The sequence below is a fragment of the Balaenoptera physalus genome (genome assembly GCF_965194825.1).
Source record: "Balaenoptera physalus genome assembly, chromosome: 21".
Taxonomy (NCBI): Eukaryota; Metazoa; Chordata; class Mammalia; order Artiodactyla; family Balaenopteridae; genus Balaenoptera; species Balaenoptera physalus.
In genome coordinates this window covers 17984956-18007337 of record NC_138902.1, presented here as the reverse complement: position 1 = coordinate 18007337, position 22382 = coordinate 17984956, and positions in this window count along the sequence as shown.

Below are 22382 nucleotides of genomic sequence, written 5' to 3'. Positions count from 1 at the left end.
GAAAACAACTTTATAGCTGGCTATGATAGCAAGAGGAAAGGAATGGAGAAATTAGGTTGTGGTAGAGTTGGGAACGAATGAGATCTGGTATGAGTAGGTTAGACATAAGATTCTGGGAATAGGACAAAAAGGGGAAGGATGGGTAAAATTGTGAAAGGACTGGTAAAACACTAATGCTCAGGAATTTAAAATTTATCTTTTTAAGAACTGTAATTCAATGAAGAGTTGTGGATGGTAAGATGATGTGTACAGATCTATGCCTCAGGTAATTCTGGAAACAGTGTTAAAAATTAAATGAGAGAATCCTAGCTAGGAAAATAGAGTGGAAATAGAAGAAACATAATAAGATGAATATATAACTAAATTTAGAACTGAGAGTATTTGGTGATGCAAATAGTCAAGTGGAATATTACTTTTGTATAATTTGATGAATATTATTAACTTAACTATGGAATACAGGAGAAGAACACCATTTAGAGAAAAGTTTGAGTTTAATTTTGACTGTGATAAACTCACATTTCCTACATAACATTCAGGTAGAAATGATCCTTTTGTATGTGGATAGGGAGCTGAATAGAGAGATTAAGACTGAAGATTTCAATTTAGAAATTATAAGAATATGGAATATTGTTAAAACCTTGGTATTTGATGATCATCCCCAAAATGTCAGTGAAGCAACAGAAAAATAGGGCATGGGCAAAATCCTCAAAAGCAACATTTTTTTTTTTTTTTTTGCCAAACTGTCAGAAAAAGTTCCCAAACCTTAAGCTTCACAGTATGATATATTGAAAAGTTAAGAAGAAAACTGTTTAAAAGCAAGGAGTCAGAGCCTTAGTAAACAACCAGAGTCTCAGTTAGGAACTCCCTAAAACACAGAAGCCTGGGAGTGTAAGTGAATTGGATAAAAATGGAGTAAACATTTTAAAACCTGAAAACCTGCTTCAAATCAGCTGGCCAGGCCCAGATGGAATTTAGGCAATGTACTGTCCACTATAACTGCCAAGTAGTAGATAGAATAGACCATACCTGGAGGAAGATACCATCATCTCTAGTTTCTGTAAAATATTCTACTAAATACCAGGCACTAAATCAAAAGTTACTGGGCTCATTAAAAATATAGAAAATAGAAACAGATTTATAAATGTCCCAGATTTTGAAGTTATCAGATATTGACATTAAAATAACTGTGGTTAATATATTTAAAAAAATAAATGGCAAGATGATACCTTTCACCAGAGAAATAGAATCTATAAGAAAAAATACAACTGCTATTCCAGAGCTAATAAATACAATAGCTGAAATTATGAATTTAAAAGCAAATTGGATAAGGTGAAAGAAAGAATTAATTTTATTAAATGGAGTAAGTTATTTGGCAGCTACTAGGATGAAGCACAGAAAGCCTCACCCCCCTGCCAAAAACAGAAAATACAAAAGATATATAAAGGAGATATATATACACATACATGTATATTTAGCAAAGGAGCTATATTAGCCATGATTAAATCATCAAATATATGTGAAATTGAAATTTCAAAAGGAGCAAAGAGAATAAGACAGAAATTATATTTGAAGATATAACAGCCCATACTTTTCTGAAACTGATGAAAAACTTCAGAACAGAGTGTAAAAGTACTAATATCCCCAAGCTAGATGTATACAAAGAGAATTATATGTGGAATTACACACCAGAGAAAAGCTGATTAAGACCAATGACAAAGGAAAACATTTTAAAGCCATCAGAAAAAACAATACACACTGTCTTCAGAGGGTAATTGAAAGACTGACAACTAACTTCTCAGCAAAGTATGGCAGGCAGAAGACAATAGAGTAATATCTTAAAAGTACTGAAATAAAATAGCCCCTGACCTACACATCTATGCCCAGTGAAAATACCTTGTGTAATTAAAAGAAAAGTAAATACTTTAAAAATAAATCTGAGGGCTTCCCTGATGACGCAGTGGTTGGGAATCCCCCTGCCAATGCAGGGGACACGGGTTCAAGCCCTGGTTGGGGAAGATTCCACATGCCGCGGAGCAGCTGGACCCATGAGCCGCAGCTACTGAGCCTGAGCTCTGGAGCACGCGAGCCACAACTGCTGGGCCCGCACACCACAACTACTGAAGCCCGCAGGCCTGGAGCCCGTGCTCCGCAGCAGGAGAGGCCACGGCATCAAGAAGCGTGCGCACCACAACGAAGAGTAGCCCCCGCTCACCGCAACTAGAGAAAGCCCGTGCGCAGCAACGAAGACCCGACGCAGCCAATAAATAAATAGATAAATAATTTATTAAATAAATAAATAAATAAATCTGAGAATTTATTGCTGGAAAACCACACTAAGAAAAATACTAAGGAGATTTATATAGGCAGGCGGGAAATGACCCGAGTTGGAACTAGGAAAATGCAAGCAATAAAGAGCAATGTAAATATGCGGATAACTGTAAACAATTCCAGATAGAGTCATAGTGTTAATAATGGTACAAGACAATAATAATATGTTTTGTGGGATTTGAAACATATGTAGAAATAAAATGTATTATAACAGTAATAAAAAGATGGAGACATAAATGAAGTAAAAATATTTTAAGATGTTAGCATTGTCCAGGAATTTATAAAAATCCTAATTTATATTAGCTAGCAATAAATCAAATATACATATTTTAAACTGTTATGAATAAAATATATATAATCAACAAGCTGGTACAGAGGAAAAATTGAGTAATTAACAAAACCGATTAACCCAAAAGAAGGCAAGAAAGGACAGCAAAGGGAAACAGTAGATATATATCCTCATATATCATTAATTACAGAAAGTGCAAAGAAACTAAACACTACAGTTAGATAACAAAGATGTCACACTGAAGAAAGAACACTCTAGCTAGAGTGTAAATTGGTACAATCATTTTGGAAAACTGTAAGTGTCTGTTAATGCTAAACGTATGCAAACACTATCACCCAGCAATTCCACTCCTGTGTATATCTTTAGGAGAACATACATACATGAACAGAAAAACATGTTATAATCACCACATGGTGATTCCCTCAAACTGGCAAAAACCCAAATATTCATTAGCAGAATAGACAAATAATATTATTGCCATGCATACAATGGGATGAATGAGAATTCAGCAATGAGAATGAACTGCTTTATACATCAACAAAAATGAATCTTACAAGCATAACATAGAAAACTTCATATACAAACGAGCATGTACAATATGGATCTATGTACACAACATTCAAAAACAGGCAAAACTAATCCAAGATGCTGGAAGTCAGGATATGGGTTACTTAAGGGGTTTATGATTGGGGAAAGGTCATAGAGTCCTCTTTTTGAATCTTTGCTCCGAATACATCACTGTGTTTACTTTGGAGAAATTTACTGAATTGTGCATTTATGATTTGGGGTGTTTTGTTTCAATAAAATATTTTCTTAACAAATATCAAATCTTGCTTAATAAAGCTTAACTGTGTCTATTAATTTCTGTGTGAGGTTAGAGTCTAGAGTAGGCAGATCAAGACATAAACGCAATATTAACGTTTAAGGGATGATCTTAATTCCAGCAGATCTGCTGAAAATGTCATATTTTTAGAACTCATTTTTTGGAATTTATGTGGATTGAAGATACAGATAGCTATCTGCTAATTAGTCACTGATTTGGACATTTTAAGTCGATCCTTTTAAGGGAATTTGCAAGCAATTCTTTATATTGTTTGCAAAATACTGCGGAAAACATGAGGCATATGTATTATAAAGCAATATTCTATTTATCAAACAATGGGATGGTTCTGACACTGCTTCCTTGTGTGCATCTAATTAAACTGATGGAACTGTGGAAGTTACTGCATGTTCATTGACACTTATCAGTTGTGTCTTAGACAAGAGGATCTTAAGTCTAAATGCTGAGATCTGAAAGAGCAAACTTCATGTTTCCAGGAACTTCTTAGGATAAAGTGACTTCGCTGCCTTTTTTTTTTTTCAGATAACCAGTTAATACTTTTTAAGAACTGAAATCTGACTCTTCTTAGCTTAAGGAGGTCTACTCTGGTCATCACGGATCACAAAATATTGTGGCCTCTTTAAAAGTTGAGCAGCTAATTTAATTCTGGCCAATAAATGTAATAATTTCCTTTAGCCCAACCCTGCCTTTACTTGTGGGACAGATTCATAAAGGTGAAAAGTGAGTCACATAAGTAGTGCATTGATTGTTTCTGAAGCCCTTGAAATACCCTGACCACTAGGGAAATCATGGAGACAAGATTTGGCTGCAGTATACGGCCCACCAGGGATAGACTCGCGAATGTAGTGCAGGAGGACTGATAATTCTTGTCTTTTCCAGATTCCAGCTGAATGCCTCCAGTTTTAAAAAATTCTTGTCTTTTCCAGATTCTAGTTGAATGCCTCCATTTTTTTAATGTCTTGACTGAATTATTTTTAAATATTCAATTCCAAAGTTGATTTTTTGGTTGGGCAAGGTGGTTGGGACATGGAGAAGTGGTAGAGAATAAGGAGAAATGTAGGGCATATGGTTTATCACATCAGGCAGCAGGGCATGTAGTTTCATAAGTAAATTCTTTGCCTTGTTTTTAATGACCCTAAAGACAAGAGGTGAGACATAAATATAAGTCAACATTATTCATCACATAAAACAATCTTCCTCACAAATGAACACTCAATAAGGATGAGTACGATCAAATGAACTTTGCTTGATTTCTCCAGGAAAAAATAAAGGGATTTTAACATTTCCAGTTTACACCTGGTAAAGGAAACCTCACATCCTCCCGTTCCTTTATTGCTCGGACTCAATGCTTCTGACACGTCTCATCACCAAATGTGTGTGTGTGAGCGTTTCCACACACCAAGCAATTCTGTGACATCAACTGGGTGTCCTACAATGTAACTCAATTCTGACACAACCTGGAGATAGTATCAGACCCTGCAAAACTGACCGACACACACACATACACACACACGCACATGCACACACTTCAGATGCCAATTCCAAGTCCAGGTTGTCACCTGTGCTTATGACTGCCAGTGGGTTGTATAAATCCACCTCCTTCTTGGGTATAATTAATTTGCTAGAATGCTCACAAAACTCAGGAAAATAGTTTACTTAGTAGATTAACAATTTATTATAAAAGGATATAATTCAGGAATAGCCAAATAGAAGGGATGCATAGGGCAAGGTATGGGGAAAATGGTGCTGAGTTTCCATGCCCTCTCTGGGTGCACCAATGTTCCAACACCTCCACGTGTTCACCAACCCAGAAGCTCTCTAAACCTTGTCCTTTTGGGTTTTATGGGGGCTTCATCATATAGGCATGATTGATTAAATTATTGGCCATTGTAATTGAAAGGGGATTGTAATGAATTACAAGACACCTTTATAGCTCTTACCACTTAGGAAATTCCAAGGGTTTTAGGGGCTCTGTGCCAGAATCGAGACTAAGACCAAGCGTATGTTTATTATTGTAAATCACAAAATCACACACCCTCACCCCCACCCCAATAATAAAAAGAGATGCGCAGACATACAAAACCACAAGAAAACACCAGACTTCCTTCAATTATCAAGAATTATGATAAAGAGAAACTCTAAAAAAACTCTACTATATCCAATCCAAAAAATGTCTATCAGATCTGATTTACCCTTTCATTCAATGTATATGAGTATTTTTACGAACCATTGCTTTACCTTCCAAAGAACTTGAAGTTCTAATTACTTGTTAATTACCAACTATTTCACAGTTGCAGTGAAGTTCTAAAATAATAATTGCTATTAACATATTACATTCATTTTCTGAAGAGCCCCTGTGCATGCACATTTTACTAATAGAAGCAACATGATTGCTACTTTGCTTGTATGTTTCATTTATTTCCATATAGGTTTAATTCCACTGCAGTTTCTCATTTTTGCCTGTTGTATAATTCATGATTTGTACTATATTGTAGTAGGTGTATGACACTCTCATTTTATTAGCTACACTATAATTTCTGCAACTATGTAAAAATAAAGTTTGGCCATGGAGAGTTTTTATTTATTTATTACTTTTTGGCATAAAACATATTTCTAAACCGTTTCCTCAAGACACTTTGAATTCAAACCCATGTTTTGAAGTTCCTTTTAACCCCCCTTGGATTGCAAGAGCATTTAAAGGGGCCAAACAGCTGCACTAATTATTGGAGTTTCCTAAGTCATTTTGATACCTAGCAAGAAATTGGAAAATAATAATCCTGTAGCAGCAAGAGCTGAGACAGTAGTCTGACTTCAATTAGTGGGAATTTGATGTTCTGGAATCAGAAAGGCAGTCACACTTCATGAATTTATTTATGACATTTAACCAGAATTGGCATCATTTTTGACATTTCCATCAATTAGTAGGGTGCAAAGAAATTTTTCTTTTTTTGTCCAATAGTGACAGTGGTACCACGAGCTCAGTGAGATCAATTTTAAAAGGCTAAACATAGGGACTGAATTCTCAAACTATTTTAGCTTTTAAGGAAAGAATTCTGAAAACATTTGGGCAAGACTTCAAGGTAAGATGTGACTTTGGCTATAAAGTGTTTGAACTTAATTTTTTTAAGTATCTGCCTTTTAAAGATCAATCGTCTCAATTTGGGTTGATCATCCACAACATTCTGTACAGCGTGCTAGACCATAAAGACAGCCTGAACCAGGCTCTAGGGTTCAACACACAGAAGATGAGAGTAATGCTTGTAAAACAGCCAGATGGTTTTTGATGGAAGCATAGTCTATTGGAAAGGGGAATAGTGAACAGAAGGTTTGGAAAGTAGGTTAAAGTCAGAATGTCGGGTGTGTTGAATGTCAGGCTAAGGAATTCATTTAGAGCAATAATCAATGTTATCAGTTTCTACCTGGGCTATTTCTAGAGCCTCCTAACTGATACCCTTGTTCCTAGGCTCCTCTCATGCTTATCTACTCATCAGAGTGAGAATAGTTTTCCAACTTGTAAATCTGTTCAAATCACTCTGTTACACACCTTTCTATGGTTTCTCATTTCTTTCAGGATAAAATCCAAACTCCTGAGCTAAGCACACAAGACCATTTATGATCTGTCACCTGATTTCTTCCACAGCTCATTTCATTTATCCCTACCTAATCTGTCAGTTTCTTAAGTTTCTTAAAGGCATCATACCTTTTTTGCTTTGCAATAAAGTTCTATCTGTCAAAAAAACTCCCTGATACCATTTTCTTCTATTCTTCCTCACTTTCTAAACAGAGCTCACAGAGCATCTTTTTTGGGGGGATGTCCACCCTTACAATGACAGCGTTGTTTAGTTACTTCTTCTCTGTGTTGCTGTAGAACAATGGACTTAGCTCTGTTTTGACAGTTACACTATTTTTAAATTGCCCTGGTGCTTCAATGTTTTCCCCAAGAGACTGTGACTTCCCTGAGGGCAAGAATTTTGACTTTTTATCTAGAAGGCCTACGCTGAATGTTCAAATATCTGTTGAATAAATGGGTGCTTAAGCCAATGTGTGGCATAATTTGGCCTGGATGTTAGAAAAATTAATCTAGCAGCAGTGAGAATGGATTAGGAAAGAAGGAATAATACTAAAATGTGGCAGATCAGGAAAAGGTAAGGAGGACAAACATTTTGGTCTTCCAAGTAACTAACAATTACTAGTGTCACTATACAGACACTCCTGTATAAAATATTTTTACTGTGGTTCCCACTATAGCATATAGCTGGATTACTCCCAAATAATTATTTCCAGTCTTGATCTGTCTCCTAAATTTCACAGAAGCACTGGAGAGTAGAAATTTGGGGTTTAGATTCAGATACATGTGAATTCTTATTGTGACTCTGACACTCAACATTATTTTTGCACTGGTCTTAATTAAACGTTTAAAAACTCAGAGAATTACCCCTGAGAGAATAATTCTTATTATGATTAATTATGAGGTATAAACTGGGTAAGGTTTACAGTAGAGTAATATTTGGTGTCTGATCGGTCTTCAATAATGGTAGTCATTTCATTTTGCTTACTGGAGTGTGCCACCTAGATATCACACAGGTATATACTTGAGGTTTAATTTACCATATTTACCCCTGTATCTCCTGCTTCTCATCTATGCTTTTTTTTTTTTAGAATTATGGCAACTCCAGCCCTCAGTTTTATAAGCCATAAACCTAATGGTCATCCAAGACGTCTCTTGTCCTCCAAATTTTACATGCAAACAGTGACTAAACTTATTGTACTTACACCTTAGTATCTCTTGAATATGTCTAATATCCACTCATGCTATCTTTAGTCAGGCTCATCTTTTATCGCCTGACAGTCTCCCTATGTCCAGATTCACTTTGTCCTTCCAATCTTAGAGTCCCAAGAGGGATCCTTCTCAAATGCAAGTGTAATCTTGGTAGCTCCAACCTTAAAATACTTTAATGACTGCCTTTAATCTGTAGAATAGAGTACAAATTATCTAGTGGAGCCCAAATGCCTAAGTCCTTGCCTTTCCTTGAAATCACATCTTCAGGCTCTTCCCTACAACATACTCTGCTCAACCCATTATCTCTTCCACATCCCAGACTGTGCTGTTGATTTCTTGTATTCATGCCTTTGGATGACTGTTTCTTTTACCAGGGTACATGCTTCCTTCTTCTCTGGATGAACTCTTCATTTTTCAAGATCAGCCACTGTGTAATTCTTTGGGACAGTTTCTTAATCTGTTATTGAGAGGCCATTAATTTCCTCAAAACATACATTACAATGTTTGTTAAGCTGCCCCAATGTTTTCAACTGAAATCTATGGGAAGCCTTATTTTTGGCTCATAAACTGCTGGGTACTGAGGGCTGCAATGGTGAGCAGGACACACCTGATCCCCTCCTTAATGCACTTACATTTTGGTTGATAAAAGGCTCAGCTAAATAATCTGAGCTAAACTTCTACTTAAATCAGGGCACAGAAAGGTATTCTAGATGTTTTTTAACTTCTCCCTTGTGGTGGGACAGAAGAGTGATGATGTTTATTGTGTTCAAAGATTACAAACTAGATAATAGATACTCGCTATCCCAGTGCCAGACTCAAGGGAAACACATGAAGCAACATTGCCTTCTAGGTAACATTAGCATAAATGCTGAGCGTCCCATGCAGACATGTGGTAGCATTCCAACCTGAAGTCTGTATCCCAGAGTTGCAGAATTTCATTTCTAATGCCTGAGGATTTCACAGCTATGAAAGTCAAGTCATTGTTAAAGTTCTGCTTCTTCGACTCAATTGAAATGATAGTTGAGCAAAGATTTTTAGGCAATCCAGAAAAGAAAAAGGAAATAAAAGAAACAAGAAAAGCAGGGAGATCCTAAATGTAAATGTAAACATGTCACTTAAAATCCATTATTCAGGATGGTGTGTCCATCCTCTCACCAAGTTAGAGAGTAGGTAATGCGCCTTATGCTATTTGGAGAAAAATAAAACTTTGCAATTCCAATAAATAATGAAAATACTTCCCTGGAGTTTTTGAGCCTCTTCTTAAATTTATCTGTTTTGGAATATAAGTTCCTTTAGGGCAAATATTATATTATACATAACACCAAGAAATGATATATGCTTTATAAATATTTTAGAAACCTCAGAAATTAATTGCCAAGAGGAGAGGGCTTATTAGTTATTATTTCAATGCGAACAAGCCTCTCTTGCAGTAGCGCCTATTTGTAAGATGATTGAAACACTTAGACTCAGAGATAAACTGAACCAGGTTGTTACTGTCTAGGATAGAATGGAAATCAGGAGCTATTCCTTCTTCTCCAGCCTTTGGAAAAGATATTCTTCGGATACTTTATCGTATTTTCTCTATGGAAATGTTCCTCAGCCATGGCTGTGCATTAGAATTACCTGCAGAGCTTATAAAAGATACTAATGGTCAGGACTCACTCCTGGAGATTCTGGGGCTGGCTCTGACATTCTGGGATATGTAACCAGGCTTGTCCCTTTTACTTATTTACATATCAAAAGCCTTCTACAGTGCAAGTTGTTATTTTAATTATGAGATCCTAAAGCACACTCTCAGATAAGTAATAGCCATTGTGGTCATATAATGATTGCACAAAATCCAAAGTCTTCATGATGGTCCACAAAGTCCTATATTACCTGGAATCTTTCCTGCTTCTCTGATTCCATTTCCTATTACTCTCAGCCAGGTCCATTCTGCCTTAGACACACTGGCCTTCCTAACAGAGCAAAGTTAATTTCCATTTCGGGGCCTTTGTAAATTCTCCTCCCTCTGCCAGGACGCTCTTCCTCCAGCTCTTCTTACGGTCTGCTCACTTCCTCACTTCATTCGGTTTCTCTACTATGAGAGCAGGGATTGTGTTCATCTGATTTACTACTCTATACCGAGTATTTAGAACACTGCCGGTACAGAGTAAGCACTCAGGGATATGTCTCAAAGGAATAGGTGACTTAAAAAGTGACAAATTAACACAATGTTATAAATCAATTGTACTTTAATTAAAAATAAAGTGAAAAATACCTAAAAGAGTTTCTTCTTGATGTTAACTGACTGTATCTTCCCCTTATGATTATGAAAACCTACTAAGTATTTTCCAACTAGAGACCTGACTTGAGTTATATATATGTATATGGGAGCGAAGAGAGTTGATAGGGGTGGGGCTTTGGGACAGTCAATATGCTCTTGCCTCACACAAGTTTATTTTAAGGTCTCTCAACAAGTCAGGAGAATACATGTGGGCGAGTTCTTCTGTCAAGGAATGGTCCTTGGGTATTGCAATTTTATAGGATTTGAGTAATCCAGAGTCATCTGAGTCTAACCAAATGTCCCCAAACTATGTTTTAGGATTGCATTCTTTGACAATTAATCCTCTCCCATATTTAGATAACAGGGCTAGTGAGACTGTGAATTCAACTCACCCTATAATTCATCAACCAAATAATCAGATATTTTACTGTGTTAGCTTTTAGCTATTTTTTTTTTATTGGGGTATAGAGCACGGGCTCTAGGCGCACGGGCTTCAGTAGTTGTGGCGCACGGGCTTAGTTGCTTCGTGGCATGTGGGATCTTCCCGGAACAGGGCTTGAATCCGTGTCCCCTCCATTGGCAGGCGGATTCTTAACCACTGCCAGGGAAGTCCTGTATAGCTATATTGTATACGTAGATGTAATTTGTTCACTTTATTGCTATATCATTCGGTCCAAGATGGTGACATAGGAGGCTCCTGAATTCACTTTCTCCATAGACACACCAAATCTACAGCTACACATAGTAGTGAAATAACTATAGCTATAATAATTTGTTAATAGATACAGGAAGTAAAAAGATGTAAATTGTATCATCAAAAACAAAATGTGGGTGGGGCAGAGTACAAATACAGAGCTTTAGAATGCTTTCAAACTTAAACTATCATCTTAAAATAGACTGTTATAAGATGTTTTATATTGCTATATAACATTCTATTGAATTAATTTACCAAATGTTATTTATTTAGTCTACTGTGATGGGCATCAGGGCTGTTTCCAGTACTTGTCTATTAAGAATAGTGCAGCTGGGCTTCCCTGGTGGCGCAGTGGTTGAGAATCTGTCTGCCAATGCAGGGGACACGGGTTCGAGCCCTGGTCTGGGAAGATCCCACATGCCGCGGAGCAACTTGGCCCGTGAGCCACAACTACTGAGCCTGCACCCCTGGAGCCTGTGCTCCGCAACAAGAGAGGCCGCGATAGTGAGAGGCCCGTGCACCGCGATGAAGAGTGGCCCCCGCTTGCCACAACTAGAGGAAGCCCTCGCACAGAAACGAAGACCCAACACAGCCAAAATTAAATAAATAAATTAAAAAAAAAAAAAAGAATAGTGCAGCTGTTAACATTCTTGTTCATGTCCTTTGCACCACATATACACACTTTGCTGTTGGGTGTATACCTAATTGAAATATCTAGATTATTGGTAGAATAAAATTTATCATCCAAACCAGTACTAGGTACTACTAGTCATTATACCAGAGGAATAGGTATAAATTGAGTCTATCTTGTGTAAACTAGGGCATGTGGACATTCTGGTCGCAGCATATGTATGTGTCCAAATTCGGTAAATAATACTAAATATTTTTCTAAGTGATTATATAAATTCCACTCCCACCGACAGTGTACCTGTGCTCCATATCTTCAACGACACTTGGTATTAGAGTTTGTATAGTATTATCTAATTTATTTAATTAGCATGTCTGTGATTATTGGTAGAGTTAGGCAGCTTTTCAAACATGTAATGGTAATTTGGAATCCACTTTTGTGAATGCTCATTTTAGTCTTTTGCTGTATCGTATTGCCTGTTTTTTTTCTTATTGGTTTGTAGATGCTCTTTACACATTCTGAAGACAACTCAGAATGCATTTATATGCAGTTCCATATAAACTTTTAAATTAGCTTGCCAAGAAAAACAACAACAACAAAAACATTTTATTTTGATCTGACTGCATTGAACCTATTAGATCAAAATGGAGAGAAGTGACATCTTTATAAGTGAGTTGTCTATGGTCTTTTGATGCCTATAATTTCACAAGAGAGTCACCTCTGAAGAATGAGATAATAAGTAATACATGGTAGCACTGCTTCGCTCTCCAAGCCTAACTTGGAGCAGAGGGTAATGGCAGAAAAGAGTCCTAGAGGCCTTTTGGCCTCTTCTTCCCATGTGTTGACCAATCTCTAAGGTAAGAATAGAGCCCATTGCCAGTAGAAATTGCTTCACCTTCTCAGCAAAGAAGAGGATATAATGTCATTGCCCCATTCTCTTCTTTACCAATGTACAAAGAAATCATTCTAACAATATGTTCCACTGATCTAATGAGAAAACCAGACATCATTTAGTCATCTGGAACTAGATTTAAGCTATTAAGCAAGAGGTTACCTACTATTCATTCCACTGCCAACTGCTCTTCTTGCATCATTCTGTTTTAATATCTCCCAGTATGAGGAGCCAACTTGATCCACTTTTATAGTCATAAAATTCTTTATTTTTCTCATATTTGTAAATCTCTGCATTTTTATGGCCATCTGTTCATTTTCTGTTTCCCAGGATACAGAATAGAGTTCAATCCCAGATCCTCTATTTTTTTCCTCTTTCCTTTTATTCAAGAAAATTCTATTTTTTTCTTCTTTTTAAACTCCTGGAAGAGTCCAGGACCTAATAGCATTCCATCTGAAGTGATAGCCACTTATTTCTCTTACATACCATCAAGATTTTCTTTCCGTGTCCCAGTTCTCATTAACACAGCTCCAGATTTCACTCATGCTGGTGTAACAATTTCTGTCAATCTTCCTTCAGTAATTATCTTAATTCTCACAGAAAGCTCTTTTTATCCTAAAGGTTCAGAGACCCATTCTGTGGAAATGATTGTGATTTCTTTTCAAGCTTTCAAGTTGTTTTCTTCACAGTTTCCCAGCTAACTAGGGGAAGGATTTTACAGCCAGAGCATCATATGCTTAAGACAGGGGCTGGGCAAACACTCTCAAAGCATTCTCTGTCCTTTCTCTAAGACACACTGCGCAAATATTCCCCTATTTTATTCTACTAACAAAATTTCTGGGACAGGCCCCTCTTAGCTCTCCTTTAAAATCTGTGGTTCTCAAGCAACGAATCAATTACTGTATCTTTATCAAAAACGTAAGTGCCAAGCACTTAGGTTACTGCGTAGTGTCGCCATTAAACTTGACTGTTTTGAAGTAAGAAGACGTGGGTTTTGATCTCATTCTGTCAAATGATAGTATATAATTATCTTAATCAGGGCTGTTAATACACACTGCTTTAGCCAACCCCCTTACAATTTCACTGGCTTAACACAATAAAAGTGAATTTGTTTCTAGCTCTCAAAAAATCCAGCTCAGATGTTCCTGGTTGAGTGGCTTTCCTGGGTGTCTTTACCCCAGGTGGTGACTAGGGGGTCCACGTCCCTTACATCTAATGACTTCTGGCATCACATAGGTGCTCTGCTGAATATATGCATTCATCTGGCTGATGAATGTGTAGCAAAACTTAAAACATCACACAGAACATTTTGGGGACAAGGGAAAAACATTTCCATTCACTTTCCATTAGACAGAACCAGAAATATGTCCCAATCTCCATGCAAGTATATTGGGAATTATAGTCTTCCATGTTCTGAGGATTGAATGGTTGCCATTGGGAAAGTTCCTTTATTGAAGTTTCTTCAAATATAAGATGGAGCAAATAGCAGTACTTACATCAATAGGTTGGTGTGAGTATGTCCAACCACAGAAGTGTGTGATAAATGCTAGTTATTAAACTTGGAAGGGTAGCACTATGCCTTTTGAAATCAAACTTCATTTGCAGCAACATCAAAAAACTCTTGAAATATTGGGAGTCCCAGAGACTGAAAGGGACCTCAGACAACAATTTGTCATTTATGGCCACAGAACAAGAGAAAAGGAGAGCCAGCCTCAGCTGCCAATACAACAAAGGAAATCTACAGATTGTTACCAGACTGATCCCAAACCCACATTTTTATTATCGGATCATTTTCTTTTTTTAAAAAAATTTATTTATTTATTTATTTATTTTTGGCTGCATTGGACCTTCATTGCGGTGCGAGGGCTTCTCATTGCGGTGGCTTCTCTTGTTGCAGAGCAAGGGCTCTAGGAGCACGGGCTTCAGTAGTTGTGACACGTGGGCTCAGTAGTTGTAGCACACGGGCTTCGTTGCTCCGCAGCATGTGGGATCTTCCCGGACCAGGGCTCGAACTTGTGTCCCCTGCATTGGCAGGTGGATTCTTAACCACTGCACCACCAGGGAAACCCCAGATCGTTTTCATTAAAGCTAAAACAAGAGGAGCTCTTCACCTGATATCCTCCTATTTCTGCAAGATCTGTTTGGGGGGAGGGAGAGGAGTGCTGTGAGCCCCGTGAAATTCTTTGTAAATAAATGTATGTAATTCTAAATGCATTTTTCCTAAGGAGAGATGCCCTAGTTTCATTGCCTTTTAAAAGTACTCTGTGTCTTATCAAAATCTAAAGCAATAGATCTTAAAGGAGTGACTAGTGTCTAAAATTTATTATATCATGGCTGGGATTCAGTTAATTACTCGAAGGACGCTATTTTGAGAGGAGAAAGTGAGAAAGCATTAGTCAAAAAGAAGGTAGAATACTTACCAGCCGTCTCCTGTGTCCTCCCCATTGTGTTGAAAGCTACAACTGCGGAAATGGTGATGTCTTTATTTTGCACTTTTCAAGGGTTTTTTTTCTGACTTTTTTTTAACAAGAAGTTCCAGACTTCTAGGTTTGCCATTGCTTTTGTCTTTCAAAAGTTTGCTCCAGTGACTTCATGTGCTGCTACCCTGTTGGAGCACATTTCCTTTAATTGAATTATATTGACTAGATGCTCTCACAGCCTCTGTTCATCTCACAGCATATTTTGGACTCTCTTCTGATGCTACAAGTTTTGATCAGCTGGAGCTCACTTCTCTGCTCCATTGCGAAATGGCCTTTCTTTTTTAATTAGTAGAGGAACTACTAGAACCTCTGGTTCTTTACCTACTAGCTTTCCGCTCTTCCCTCCAATGGACCTGTTACAATGATATTTCCTGTGGATGTTTGCAGACTTGGGGCAGACACTGACATTGTATACCGAACCAATTTCACTGAATCCAGTGTTCGTATCTGGTTTAGACTCTCTTGTTTATATAGCTGACATTGAGAAAGGTGATAAAATCCCATTTTCCAGTAACCAGTATAGCATAAAGATCTATCATTTTAACTGGATGATACAAATGCATAGTGACAGCTTTGTAGAGATGTTTATAAGCAGAAAGACAAAATATCTTGTTCAAAAAAGACTGACCCTTTAATTCCCACTCTCATCTGCCTTGCTTGGCTCTGTTGCCCCCTTTCTCTCCTCCCCCAAGCTTCCCATCTCAGCAAATGTCACCACCGTCTAGCCAGGTGTTGAAGCTGGAAACCTCAAGTGGTCCTTAATTGCATGTTTTGTGCATCCCAACACCCAAAGCCATTAGGAAGTCCTCTTATTTCTACATTCACTATACTTTATTTCAAATCTGTCCACACTACACCATCTCCATTGCCATAGCCTTCTCCACACCATGTTATTTCAGTAGTCCTTGACCTTCTAGTTGGCCAGTTTTTAATGGCTCTTGCCCACTCAAATCCATTCTTCATGCCAAAGTAATATGTAAACCAGAGGATGGCAATGCCTTTTTAAAACCCTACAGTAGCCATGATTATATTTAAAATAAAATCTAAACTCCTCTGATAGTCTGCAGAGCCCTGCCCATCTTCGATCTAATCTTGCCACTCGATGCTTAGTTTACTAAACTTCTTTCTATTTCTGGAAGGTGCCAGGTCAATTGTTACCCTAGAGTATTTTTATATGCTATTCTTTCCACCTGTGATGTTCTCCCCCTTCATTCTCTGTACAGTTCATTTCCTTTCCTCCTGGGTGTCTCACCTTTCTCTTCTCAGAGATGCTTCCACCCCAAGAACAAACCTGGTCTTCTTTATCTCATTCTCTTATGTATTTCCTTTTTAGCACTTTTCACAATCCGTAATTTTGTTTACCTTATTTTTTCTCTATTTGTTCTTTTGCATGTCATCACGTTAGAACATACATTCTTTGAGTAGAGTGACAACTGTCTTGTTAAACTTGTTTTGGAAAAGGCACAATATACATTTTATGATTGAATCAAAAGCTAATTTTCTTCATCCTGATCTCAAGTCCATTCTCTTAACTTCCTTGCACTTAGTGAACAGGAGTGGAATGAGGGTCAGAAAGGTGCATAGCAGAAATGAAACTTCTCCATTCATTCATGGAGCACATTTTTGTTATGTGTTTACTATGTACCAAGTGGAGTGCTAGATACTAGAGATTCAACGGTTGGTGAAATATATGTTTCTCATGGCTTCAGGAAGTGTGCAAACTAGTCCAGAAGAACAAGTTTCCTCAATAACCAAAGAATTAGCATAAATCTGAAGTTGCAATAAATGCTACAACTGAGGAGCAACAGGTACCATGAGAGCACCTTGCTGGGAGGAGAAAAGGAAAAGCATTCAGAAAAGGAGTCACATGTGCAAAGGTAGAGCAACCATGACAAATACAAGAAAAATACAGGAAAGCTGGAGCGTTGAGCAGAAAGTACTCTGGTGTGAGGTGGGCTGGACCAGAGGCAAATATCCTGAGACATCAGCGTTTAAGTATTTTGTCAGGGCTGGGAGACGGAGGACAGGAGAAGGCAGGAGTCTGTTAGAATTGACATGATCAGATTGATGTTTTCAAGGAATCCATCTGTTTGCCAAAGTCAGCATTACGGAGTTTAGTCAGGGGAGGTCATCGATAGCTTCAGGGCAAATTTTAGTGAAGTGAGGTGAATGGATATTAGAATGTATGAAGTCAAGGAGGAAATTAATAGTTAATAAAAGGACAGATGACATAATTAAGAATATATTAAATATAAACCTATTATTTATTAGTCAATTCCAGGAGTAGTAAACTGTGAAATAATCGGTGTATGTTTAAACAATTGACCAAGTAATTGTATTTGGAGAAGATTAATTCTGATCGTATTTAGGCTTGAGCACCATGCTCATTGCATACTTCAATCTAAAGTTGTCTAGCTGTCCCACTACCAGCACTCCTAATGATACCAAATAAGAATCAATAAGATAGTCTTAAGGTATGCACCAAGTATAGTGGGTCGTAATGTAGCTGATCTGGCTTAAGACAGGTTCTGATACCTAACCAAGCATGTTGCCTTCCGTAGAGAGGCTACAGAGAACCTATGTATGAATCTTGTAGGTTACTTCTCTTTTATATACAAAAACGCCAAATCCTTAGCTTAAGATTTTTACAGAGGTCCCTGAAGGGAAGGACATTTTATAGCCATAATTTGACTTGAACATGGAGAAAAGGATTAATTTCTTTTTTTTTTTTTTTTTTTAATAAATAGACTCTCCCATATTTTCCTTTGACTCCACCACAGTCTAGGAGTGACTTTAAATGCATCGCCCTCTATGCATGTAGAACTGAATCCTTATCCAAAATGGACAAAAGCAAGATGCATCTCCAAAACCTCCCATCTCTTTTCCTGTTAGATCAAATGTATCAGATCTCAATTCTTTTACCATCACTTGCCACAGATAATAGCATGTTCCCGTGCTGAAGTCAGTATAAAAGTTTATGATGTTATTGACTTCACACAGCTCTATCAAACCTCAGTATTATTGATTTAATGACTCTTTTTCTTTTTTCTTTTTTTTAATTCAACTCCACAGTTACCCCTTGGTTTATTAGAGCGCCAGCGCTCAGAGCTTTTTATTACATATCTAAAGACTTATTTCTAAGGCTGCCTGCCCATAAATTACTCACCAACCGTTCAAAAGCAGAGCCAGAATATAATAAATATCAAGAGATTGGAAAAACAGGGCTAGGTAGTGCACAAATTTCTTCTTGCTCTCTGCCTGTTGAGTATATTTCCCAGTAAATTAAAAAAAAATAAATTTAAAGGAAAATGTCACCTGGCATGTGGTATATCTGTGTCTCATAGCAGATGGCATGGTTCTGCATGGGGAGAAGGATGAAATGCCACATGCATGGCTGGAATGGAAGGATTTTGAGCAAGTGGCATTCCTGGGACGCAGGCTCTGACATTAACGGTTTTATTAAGTTCAGCTGTGGGCTGGAGCGGCCCTGGCTTCCAATGTGTGGTAGTGTTTTAATGGCTGTCCCTCTGGTTCAGGCAGGGTGGTGTGAAAAGTGATTGTAGCGGGTGGCAAAATTGATAGGGTCGAGGCAGATGGGGAGATAATGTGTTTTATTTCCAACTTTTTCATTTACTCAAGAAGAAAAGGAAACATGGATGAATTACTCCAAGAATGGGATTTGCTTTTTTAAAAGGAAATTATCTGAGACAGGTGACACTGTGACCTATTTTGAAACTTCCCTAAATTATAGTTCCAATGAATCTTGCATTGTATGTGAAAATTGCACATCCTACTGTGAAGGCAGAGTCGGGAAGAAAGTGAGTTTGCAAATACACTGGCCTCTAAAGATGCCTGGCATGCATTTAGCAGCGTGATAGTTGTGAATATTGGGGTGTCATCTACAAACGCCGGGAGTGGTTTTTCTCTTGCTTCTATTTCAAATGTCTTGGAAGGGAAGAGATGAAATGATCTGATTAGAGTTTATCGTGCTCTGTTTACCTGTTGACCACATTATGTAGTCATACCTGTTTTCCTTCTGAAGAGGTTGTTCTGACTTTGTTTTTTGTTTTTTGTTTTTATTGGAGTATAATTGCTTTACAGTGGTGTGTTAGTTTCTGCTTTATAACAAAGTGAATCAGTTATACATATACATATGTTCCCATATCTCTTCCCTCTTGCATCTCCCTCCCTCCCACCCTCCCTATCCCACCCCTCTAGGTGGTCACAAAGCACTGAGCTGATCTCCCTGTGCGATGCAGCTGCTTCCCACTAGCTATCTATTTTACATTTGGTAGTGTATGTATGTCCATGCTACTCTCTCACTTTGTCACATCTTGAACTGTGTCATTTTAAGGCAGCCTTCGGTGACAACAGATTGGGTTTTTGGCAGCATACTGATTGTTCGGGCCACTCTTCATTTCCCCAAAAGACTGTAAACAGCTTCCATGGGCTTCAGCCTAGTCCTCTGGATAGTATAAATAGATGTTTGCTGGTTCCTGGTTATAGGCTCCTCTTGCCCTATTAGGCTTGACAAAAACAGGTTCTGTGTGATGGGCTAATAATTGGGTGTGTATATAATGGCAAGTTTTAAAATTTTTCCCTCTGCTGCTTGACATCAAACAGCACTAACACAAGTTGAAAATCATGTCTACATTTCCGTGCCATGCATGGAACTTTTGTCTACACAATACTAAGCTAACTAGTTAATTCAATAAATTTAACCAAATCAGTTACGTGTAAAATAAAAAAAATCTCAATAACATTTACTATTGAGCTAGTGATGTTAGTGCCATGTCAGCATAACAAATGTATTTTATTATGCAAAATGAAGAAATGTACTATAGAAGGTGGTCAAAAGCAACATTCAAGTATGTAACTTTATGCAAATTCAGTTTCTGTTCTCCACTTCTCACGAGCTTTTTCATCACTTTTCTGTTTTCTTATTCTTTTGTTAGTAGAGGGTCTGGCTGCTGGCTGCTCAAAAGCTTGCAGCTCAAAAGCCAATAAAGAGGTAAGTTGGTGGAAAGTTTGCTTTATTTCTGATGCCAGCAATGGGGGGTGGTCTCCTGTCCAAAGGCTGAATCCCCCCCCCCCAACCAGTGGGCAAGAGCTTTTATAGACAGAGGGAGGGGGCTACATGTAGAAACAGCACAATCAGCTCTGACAATCATCCTGAAATTAGCCATGCAGTGATCTGACCAGTGTCATCTTGTTTTAAAGTACAGTTAGTCTTCAGTTCCAGGGTCGGTTTGTTCCCACGTCCTTGAGGCCAGTTCTTGGAATTGTGCCAGCTTATGTCAGACTGGTCATCATGTAGTTAACTTCTCTACCTGGCAGGGGTTTCGGTATCTATAAGACAGCTCACAGGATACAGCTCAGAATATTATCTATAGCCCCTGAGAAGGAACTAAAGGTCCTTAACTATGCTTAATGACTAAACTATTATTATTTAGTCTCGTTGGACTGTTTTCCTTTGTTTCTGCATTTTCTCACTTCTCTGATTAAACTTATTCTTTGGCTAAAGTTTTTCCACAAAAGGCAGGTGGAGCACATGGGGGGAAGGACCACAGTGTCCTGCTCTGTTTCACTTTCTTGAAGCACAGCTTCTCCCATTAATACCTTTAAAATTATGACAAAAGACACAGTTTCCAAAATGTTTATGTTGTTTTCCTTCTAAAGCAGAAGAATAATTATTTTTAAGGCAATGTAGTTAGATTTAAATAAACTGTAGTGGGTATGGATGAACTGCAGGGCACACGTTACAGCTAACATCCAAGTGCCCCCAGTATACTGCAGACCCAATTACATTTTAAATGACCTATTTTCTTAGTTTCGAGAAACCTGCATTTTCCCATATTACTATACTGTATTTTTCTATATTTCACTCCATTCTCTAGTGAGGCAAAGATGTCATGTGGTTAAACATGTTAAAATGGAAAATGAAGTTAGAAATATAAATAGCTGAACAAAATTTGGAGCTTTGGAAAAAGAAAAAGATCATTTTACTATATATAGAATGCTGTTTCTTCAAAGAAAAATATTTCTATCTACCAAGAAAATTGTCTAGAAATTTAACTCAGATAATTTCACATTATGATTCCTGAGGACAGGTAACTGTCCTCAAAACCAAATCCATAGAATTAATGGATTTAATTATTAATTCCAGGTTGCCTTTTTCCAGACACTTTGGCAGGAAATGAAATCGACTAGAAAGATAGACATAATGTTGACAAGAATTTTTTTATTTCCGGTTGACTTCAAGTTCATCGATAACTTTTGATGATCTCTAAAAATAACCTAACTGGTATTGTAATGTAGAGAGATGAGTTAACACTAGGACACCCTTCAAGGATGCTCAGACTTGTGTCATAGGAATGTGCCTAGAATAGATCAAGAGAGCTCATCTTTATACCCTGCATCTTCTAGTTTATCATCCTCATCATAAACGTAACTTCCTTTGGTCCTCATAACATTCCTGTGAGGTCTTTAGCGCCCAGTGATGATTTTAAAAATATTTAAAACAGGAACTGCACTTGCACTAAATAATCAGAACCGAGGAGGCAGCAAACAGCATCCAAAGGCTCCTGTAGTAGACATTAATCTTTCAGTTGCTAACTGAGAAAGGTTCAGGGCTTCTGGAGGAAAGGACTAGATCAGTGCAGGCACTGATGGTGGGTGGGGTTGGGAAAGGGCACCTGGGGAGCTCAGGGCAGTGGGTATTTATCAGCTGGTATGAAAGTCCTTGTTTTAGCAATCATACATGGTGGTGAATCCTGAACAAGTTATCTGCCCATTAGTTCTGTTCTCTGTACTATTTTTTTTTTTTTTTGCATCAGTGGGAAAGACAATATATTACTGCATTAATATTACCAGTTTAGGAGTTTGAAGGTTTGTACTGTAACCCCTGCACCATCACAAAATAAGTACTACAATTTTGGTCAAAAAAGTGGCTCTAAAAAAAAAAAAAAAGGTGGCTCTAAAGTCAGTTTCTTTTTCTATAAAATGAAAATTATATTTGCCTTGGGTATTTAAAAGAATTGTTGGGAAGGTTAATAATAACTAATGATATTCAATATGTGTTGGGCTTATTGTGAATTTCTTGAAGGAACAACTCATTTAAGTTTCATAATATTCTGATGCTATAGATGCTCATATTTTCTCCATTGTAGAGATGAAAGAACTAG